The sequence below is a fragment of the Symphalangus syndactylus genome, chromosome Y (assembly GCF_028878055.3).
Source record: "Symphalangus syndactylus isolate Jambi chromosome Y, NHGRI_mSymSyn1-v2.1_pri, whole genome shotgun sequence".
In the NCBI taxonomy this organism is placed as follows: Eukaryota; Metazoa; Chordata; class Mammalia; order Primates; family Hylobatidae; genus Symphalangus; species Symphalangus syndactylus.
Window position 1 is genome coordinate 12,913,690 of NC_072448.2, and position 9,457 is coordinate 12,923,146.

The window sequence follows — 9,457 nt, forward strand, 5'->3', positions numbered from 1 at the left end:
ATTGTATTTCTGTGGGATCAGTGGTGGTATCCCCTTTATCATTTTTTTATTGCATCTATTTAATTCTTCTTTCTTTTCTTCTTTATTAGTCTTGCTAGCAGTCTATCAATTTCGTTGATCTTTTCAAAAAACCACCTCCTGAATTCATTAATTTTTTGAAGGGTTTTTCGTGTCTCTATTTCCTTCAGTTCTGCTCTGATTTTAATTATTTCTTGCCTTCTGCTAGCTTTTGAATGTATTTGCTCTTGCTTTTCTATTTCCTTTAATTGTGATGTTAGGGTGTCAATTTTGGATCTTTCCTGCTTTCTCTTGTGGGCATTTAGTGCTATCAATTTCCCTTTACACACTGCTTTGAATGTGTCCCAGAGATCCTGGTATGTTGTGTCTTTGTTCTCATTGGTTTCAAAGAACATCTTTATTTCTGCCTTCGTTTCATTATGTACCCAGTAGTAATTCAGGAGCAGGTTGTTCAGTTTCCATGTAGTTGAGCAGTTTTGAGTGAGTTTCTTAATCCTGAGTTCTAGTTTGATTGCCCTGTGGTCTGAGACACAGTTTGTTATAATTTCTGTTCTTTTACATTTGCTGAGGAGTACTTTACTTCCAACTATGTGGTCAGTTTTGGAGTAGGTGTGGTGTGGTGCTGAAAAGAATGTGTATTCTGTTGATTTGGGGTGGAGAGTTCTGTAGATGTTTATTACATCCACTTGGTGCAGAGCTGAGTTCAATTCCTGGGTATCGTTGTTAACCTTCTGTCTTGTTGATCTGTCTAATGTTGACAGTCTGGTGTTAAAATCTCCTATTATTATTGTGTGGGAGTCTATGTCTCTTTGTATGTCACTCAGGACTTGCTTTATGAATCAGGGTGCTCCTGTGTTGGTTGCATATATATTTAGGATAGTTAGCTCTTCTTGTTGAACTGATCCCTTTACCATTATGTAATGGCCTTCTTTGTCTCTTTTGATCTTTGTTGGTTTAAAGTCTATTTTATCAGAGACTAGGATTGCAACCCCTGCCTTTTTTTGTTTTCCATTTGCTTGATAGATCTTCCTCCATCCCTTTATTTTGAGTCTATGTGTGTCTCTACATGTGAAATAGGTTTCCTGAACACAGCACCCTTATGGGTCTTAACTCCTTATCCAATTTTCCAGTCTGTGTCTTTTAATTGGAGCATTTAGCCCGTTTACATTTAAAGTTAATATTGTTATGTGTGAATTTGATCCCGTCATTATGATGTTAGCTGGTTATTTTGCTCATTAGTTGATGCAGTTTCTTCCTATCCTCGATAGTCTTTACAATTTGGCATGTTTTTGCAGTGGCTGGTACCGGTTGTTCCTTTTCATGTTTAGTGCTTCCTTCAGGAGGTCTTTTAGGGCAGGCCTGGTGGTGACAAAATCTCTCAGCATTTGCTTGTCTGTGAAGTATTTTATTTCTCCTTCCAAAGTTATTCTTTGGATAAAGTAGATATATGAAATAATTTTATTAATATAAATTGTTATTGAACTTGCCTCAATGTCATTACAATGCCAAATAATGTTATCTTAATATTTTTATTCTCAATTTAGTTTTTCCTAAAAACCTGATTTGAGTTATCTATGTTGCTTACATTGGTTTATGTTAATTATACACCAGTATCACAGTCAGTAACCATTAAGTTTATAAAAATAATACAACTAGGTTTCTTATAAAACTGAATTATGATATACAATGTCAACATAAGGAATTGAGTTCATTGTTATACCCAAAGAAAATTAAAAATGTAAACATAGGCAAAACTATATTAAAACTCTTTAAAATTAGTTTCAAATATTGAATTAATGTCAGCTTCTTCATTCTTCATAAAAAAAGTAGGCAGATGCTATTTTATTTTTCATTTCAATAAATGAAGAAGCACAATTTTAAAGCCTATAACTTAAATAGACTATACTAAGTGAGCCAAAGAGACTCAACTGTTTATTTACCCAAGCAAATTAAATTAACAGAAAAATAGAAAAGACAAAAAATTAAGAGAAGAATAAAGAGAATGAAGGGGCCCAACATAAGATTTTGTAAGAGGGCCAGGCACAGTCACTACATTCTACAATTGTAGCATTTTGGGGAGGCAAGGTGGACTGGACTCTTCAGGAGTTAAGACCAGCCTGGGCAACATAGCAAGACCCTGTCTCTACAAAAATTACAAAATTACAATAATTCGCCAGGAGTATTTTTGGTAACATGCATAAGTGCTCCCCCAGCTACTTGGCAGGCTGAGGTGAGAGGATCAGTTGATCCTGGGGAGGCTGAAGCTGCAGTGACTTATGATCACGCCACTGTACTCCAGCCTAAGTGACAGAGCAAGACCTTGTCTCAAAACAAACAGAAAATTTTTTTTAAGAGAAGTGGAACAAGAAGAGAGAAAAGATGTCTAAAGATATATCTCAAAAGAAAAAAAAACATACATAATTAAAACAGAAAGATAACATCTTCAAAGGAAAAAAAGCAAAAATCATTGGGAGCATATTATTTCTAAAAATATATAAACGTGAAACAGAAACACATCGTAAGAGATGCATTGTCAGAGATCATTGCCTGTACAAAATAATAACTTATTAAATCTTCAAGGTGTAGGTTTAAGGAGAGATACTAGTGTTTGGTGTGTACGTGTATCTTGTAAGATTTCTAGACAAGCAAGTAATCAGGTTTTAGATAGTATTTGAAAGGATTAGATTCAACTACCTGTTGAGACTGTTTAGAGAAAAATAAGAAAATGAATACCCAGGCATCTATAGAGAACATGAAAGTTTCAGAGAGGGTAAAATAAAGTATGTATAATCATGCTCTAAAAGAAATATGAAGAAATGCCAAATAAAAAACAAAATTGTGTTGTCTAACAAAAACCTGTGTTTCAAAACCTAGAAGTGTTATCAGGTACCATAGGACTACATGGTATCACGTATCTTAGGGATATAAGGTCATGTTAATAAGTAACTTTTTGGGAAGCAAAGGCAAGCTAACTAAATCCAAGGAACAACCTCCTTGTAATCTGTTAAATTCTGGTGAACATGGCAGAGAGTTTCTGCCTGATACACATAATATATTCCCAAGATTTTTATAATGTAACTTTCATTTTTACTGTAAGTTTTTGAGAAGGGGCCAGAGTAAGAAAATAATTTCAGCCATAGCCACTAAATCCAATACAATTTACCTTTTTTTCTGATGTAATTTGATCTTCAGAACCAGCTCTCAATGTTCTTCCAACAAAATGTGTAATTCCAGAAAATTTCTTACATATCCACATGTACTGAATACAATGGACTTCAAGACTTGCCCAGACCTTTCTGAAACTTTAGCTGAAACAACGGTAGAATGTCAAATTTCCCTGCTCAATAAAAACAATTTTACCTACTCTCCAATAAAAGGATTTCCAGTAGGGAAAAAAAAAAGACTACTCTTAAACAGGTTTCAAGCTCATGAGAGGCATAAAAGAAACAGACAAATCTATTATGAAAGACTTGAATGCCGTTCATGTTTAAACCCTAAGGCATGTTAAAGACATGTGTAAATTAAAAACCATCACAGACATTTACGTTGTAATTTGTTTTCCTCTATAGTGTTAAATTTCACTGTGCAACTCTGGAATTGCAATTAATTAGGCAACATTTAAAGTACATAAAATTTATGGAAGGGAGTTGTTTTAGATTTTTGTCCTATACCAGGTCCCAACAGACCAGATTATAATAGAGTCACTTATGCTAAGTGCTACATAACAAAAGTGAAATTTTTTTTTTTTGAGACGGAGTCTCGCTCTGTCACCCAGGCTGGAGTGCGGTGGCGCGATCTCGGCTCACTGCAAGCTCCGCCTCCCAGGTTCACACCATTCTCCTGCCTCAGCCTCTCCGAGTAGCTGGGACTACAGGCGCCCGCCACCACGCCCGGCTAATTTTTTTGTATTTTTAGTAGAGACGGGGTTTCACCATGGTCTCGATCTCCTGACCTCGTGATCCGCCCGCCTCGGCCTCCCAAAGTGCTGGGATTACAAGCGTGAGCCACCGCGCCCATTTTAAGGAAGCTGGAAGACTCTAAACCAATTAGTTTTACTTAAGAACAGGTAAGTCACAGCAACTAATCAGAAAGGGCCCAGGTAATCTGAGCCAGCATATGTCCTCTCTGCTTTAAACTTTACAAGAAAAATGACCTGAAGTAATCTGATATTTACTAATCTCTTCTTTAGATTGTTCTGTTCATTTGTTCCCATCTTATACAACCCATTGTTGTGTCATGCCCAGTGGGAGCTCTTTTATTTTGAGACAGTCTCACTCTGTCACCCAGCCATGAGTGCTGTGGCATGATCTCAGCTCACTGCAATGTCCACCTTCTGAGTTCAAGTGATTCTTGTGCCTCAGCCTCCCAAGCAGCTGAGATTACGGACTTGCACAATGATGCCCAGCTAATTTTTGTAATTTTAGTACAGACAGGGTTTCACTATGTCGGCCAGGCTGTTATCAAACTCCTGACCTCATAGAATCTGCTGGCCTCGGCCTCCCAAAGTGCTGGGATTACAGGTGTGAGCCACCACACATGGCCTGGAGCTATTGTATTTTAGAGAATTGGCTGCTACCGGTTCATAAATTGCAAATAAATGCCAATTAAGTCTTATAATAAATTTGGCCTTTTTTTGTTTACATGTGTTTTGCAAAGTGTACATGTTTTGTGCATGCATTTTTACTGTATATAAGTTGTATTATATTACTATTATTTATGTTAAAGTAATGCTAACTGCCATCATAGATAATGTCCAAACTTTAGTAATGGAACATAATAAAATTTCTTGTTGACCAAAAATAAACTATGTGTTACAATTTTAATTTTTGATGGAAGAATCCCAGTCAGAAAGCTTTCTGCAAAGGCACTGGAAAAGCTGAAAAAAGCAACTGTTATGTGACAAAGAAGTAGAAATTATTCTAATGTGACAAACATGGTATTCTGAAATTCTATTCTGTTTTATATATTGGGATAAGTTTGTAACTTGTATATAATCAAACTTTGAGCCTATCATGAATTGAGCCCTCTACTTTCACCCCAGGGAGACAATGCCACTTCTCTTAGTATAGACCTACAGTCCAGGTGCTGGACTTACCTGGCAGGCCTTGCAGGACTTGCAATCATGGAAATCAAGGCCACTGATGGTCGAGCTTCTGGAAGAAAGGTGTCAACTGCAGAATCATGAGGTTCATAAATTGGGAAAGGGGAACTGTATTTCTCATAATGGATTGCAGCCTGCAAATTGGTCATCTCACAGGCTGGGATGTATAGCCTCTGGGAAAACCTAAGGGAGAGAATATTGAGGGAGAGAATAATAAAATAATAATTTATGCTGAATGGATTGGCAAAGTGTATATATATATATATATATATATATATATATATATATTCAATTAGCTACAAGTGGAGTCATAAATATTTATGACAGGAGAAACAAGCACATGCACAGCTGAGCTTCATGCCTCTTCATTAAGAAAGTTTATTAAGAAAGCAAAGGAATAAAAGAATGACTACTCCATAGACAAAGCAAACCTGAAGGTTAATGGTTGCCCATGTTTATGATTATTTCTTGATTATATTCTAAACAAGGGGTGGATTATTGATGGCTCCCTTTGTAGATCATATACGGGAACTTCGTGATGTTTCCATGGCATCTAAACTGTGATGGCACTGGTAGGATTGTAGCAGTAAGGACAAATAAAAAATGGTGGGTTGAGTGTCATGGCTCATTCCTGTAGTCCCAGGTACTCAGTAGGCTGAAATGAGAGCATAGCTTGAGCACAGGAGGCAGAGGCTGCAATAAGCTGTGATTGCACAACTGCATTCAAGTCTAGGTGGCAGGTGAAAACCCTGTCTTACACACACACACACACACACACACACACACACACAAATCAGGATAGGATTAGCATGACATGATGGTGAAGTTGTCAGCCCTCTGATGATAAAGGTGAAAGAGAAGACACAAAAACACTCAGTGTGCATCCTCCATGATAGGGTGGTCAGATTTTAAAAAAGGATGCCTTGTGAAATTAGTAAGCTGTCACTACAAAATTGTAAAGAGGGAGAGGGGACTAGTGGTGACCTCCAATGACTAACTAAGGGCCAAAGAAGAAAGAACTCTCTCCTCTGCTTCTTGTTTCCAAAGTTGGTTTCAGTTTACTATTTAGGAAATAATTCTGATTAAAGATTAACAAGAAAAGGGCATACAGAGGCAAATCCAACCTCCTATCCTGCCATGAGTGAGAACTAAGTTTTTAAGGCTGGAGTCCCCATGTCCAACAGGGGGTCCATTCAGTTAATTAGGGGAATTAGGATTTTACTTTTATTTCTCAGAAGAGATATTGAATTACTTGGATTTTAACCTCCTTTCTCCTTTCAGGTTCTACCATAGCATCTCGTTGTTACACAAAGAGGGTCCCCATCCAGATGCCAAGAGAGGGTTCTTGTATTTTGTGCAAGAAATAATTCAGGGTGATTCCAGAGTAAAGTGAAAGCAAGTTTATTAAGAAAGTGAAGAAATAAAAGAATGGCCACTCCATAGACAAAGCAAACCTGAAGGTTACTTGTTGCCCATTTTTATGGTTATTTCTTGATTATATTCTCAACAAGGGGTGGGTTATTGAGGGTTCCCCTTTTAGATACTATAGGAGAACATTCTGATGCTGCCATGGCATCTAAACTGTGATGGCACTGGTGGGAATGCAGCAATGAGGACGAGCACATGTCACTCTCGTCGTCACCTTGGTTTTGGTGGGTTTTGGCCAGCTTCTTTACTGGAACCTGTTTTATCAGCAAGGTCCTTATGGCCTGTATCTTGTGCCTACCTCCCATCTCATACAGTGACTTAGAATGCCTTAGCCATCTGGGAATGCATCCTAGTAGGTCTCAGCCTCATTTTACCCAGCCTCACTTCAAGATGGAGTTGTTCTAGTTCAAATGCCTCTGACACCATTGACTGAAATCAGTTAAAGATACCTCTTGGCAATGGGCTATGTAATTGCATGTGAAGAGAAATAAATGTGAGAATGGCTGTTAGATCAAAGAGAGAAAGGATGGGCATGCAAAGACTCACAAGGATTCTCTACCAGACCAAACTTCAGTGTGGCCTCTTTGAGCTCTCTTTTTCACCTGGCCTTGTTGTTGCTCCATGCCTGCTCTGTAGCCTGTTAGCTTAGTTTTAGCAATGAATACTGCAAAAACAGTTAATCAAGAACCTTCACTCCCCTACTCTTGATCTCCAGTTAAGCTCCTCTTTCTGTACCTCTGATGCCTAGCCAAGTTCCTCTGAGTAAGTTTCCATCCAACCTCTCATTCTACCTGTTGGCTGTTTTGATGTAATACCACAAAATATGGCATTCTAATGTGCTGAACTGATGAAGCTTCCAGGTCTCTCTGACCTTCCACACATATTGTGTCTCCCAAAGAAGCAGAAGTTCCTTTAGCTGCTAAGATCCAGTCTCACAAAGGAGAACAATTGTTTTTACTTCTCCTCCAAATTATCTCATTGTCCATTGCAGAAAGGGAAACCAAGATGTGACCACACCCAAGCAGGCCTTACTTGACAATTATAATGACTGTCTCCAAGGATCATTCAAATTTCAAAAAGATATACTTCCAAGTTAATCTCTGTTCCTGATCCAGTCATTCTCCCTATCAATCATTTATTTCTCCACAACAGATTTCCTCTTCTCCTCCACCCATTATCTGTTTTAGTAGGATCCAAGTCCCTATTCTTTCTTTAACCTCAAGATGGTGTAATAAGCTTCTGAATGTCATTGTGTGTTTTGGTCTTCATTCAAAAGGAATGAAGGAATATACACATTAAGTAAATCTGGATGCCTTTTAGAAAATCTGCCTCACATCAGTGCTTTCTTCAACAAACCTTTAAGGGACTAGGAGTCTTTTGCCCCCCCCACACTATCTGTCCCTTAACGGTAGTACATTCAGAATTGAGTTCTATTTCTATCCCCTATTGAAATAGTCTTGATCCCTCTTGCAACAACTTTGAGTAAAGGCTTCCTTGCTATTTTTAATAAGTGTGAATTATATATATATATATATTTTTTTGAGTTGGAGTCTCACTCTGTTACCCAGGCTGGAGTGCAATGGCATGAGCTTGGCTCACTTCAACCTCTGCCTCCTGGGTTGAAGTAATTCTCCTGCTTCAGCCTACTGAGTAGCTGGGATTACAAGCACACCACCAAACCTGGCTAATTTTTGTATTTTTAGTACAGATGGGGTTTCACCACATTGGCCAGGCTGGTCTTGAACTCCTGACCCCAGGTGATCCACCTACCTTAGCCTCCAAAAGTGCTGGGATTATAGGTATGAGCCACCACACACAGCCAAATTAAAGTGATCTCATACTCATTGTCCCCCAAGCCCTGTCAGATACAAACTCATATGCTCCCACAGGCTTTGGCACAATCTCGCTAAAACAATTAAACAAATCATAGACTATCATGCCCCAAAACTGTGAAATGCACGCAAAACAAAAGCAACATGAGGGAGAGACTGCATGGATAACAAGCAAATGAACAGTCTTCAAATACCTGTGTGAATACACACAGATTTTTTAAAATGCATATGTGATACCAAAAAAAATCCACTGATCATGACCACAGTTTAAAATTCTTCCCCGACCAGAAACACGCTAGCCCTGAGATAAACCCCATCCTGGCTGCGAAGATGTCTGCCCCAGACATCCTGGCTGGGAAGATGTCTGGATGGCTGCCCCAGACATCCTGGCTGGGAAGATGGCTGCCCCAGACATCCTGGCTGGGAAGATGTCTGGACCGGATAGATGTCTGTCCTTCCTCCAAGAGAAACTCCAACCCTGCCATAAACTCCTCCCTACACATTCCAAGCTTATGATAAGCCCCCTTGCCCCAAAACCAATGTATACTCTTAGCCTGTAAGAGAAAGTGCTCCTGAAGGAGCCCCTCTCATGTTTTATCTGAAGAAAACCTGTCTTTAACTGCCAAACCATGTTTCATATTTTTTTCCTCTTTCTTTAACTTTTACATTTGGTGCCTAAATCCAGGCTGGGTGTTAGGGGCAGAGGCTCTCCTGCAACCCAGGAAGCAGTTGGCAAAAGAAGCTCCTCCTTAGTTAATTCCTAGATCCTGGGGGTCTCTAGCTACCTACCCTGTCTTTTCTCTCACTTCACTGTCTCTCTCTCTCTCTCTCTCATCTCTCTCTCTCTCCCCCTCCCTCCCTCCCTCCCCCCCTCCCCCCCTCCCCCCCTCCCCTCATGCAGCTGCAGCCAAAGAGGAGCTTTGCTGATTCCCTCCAGAACATCCAACAACATACACTAATCCAGCCAGCTGGTAAGATCTGCCCTCCCCTGACTTTCTTGTGATACCCAGGAAAAGTCAGGTCTGCCATCCTGGTCCTCAGAGAACAAGGGGCCTAAAATAGAGGAAATCTTGGGGAC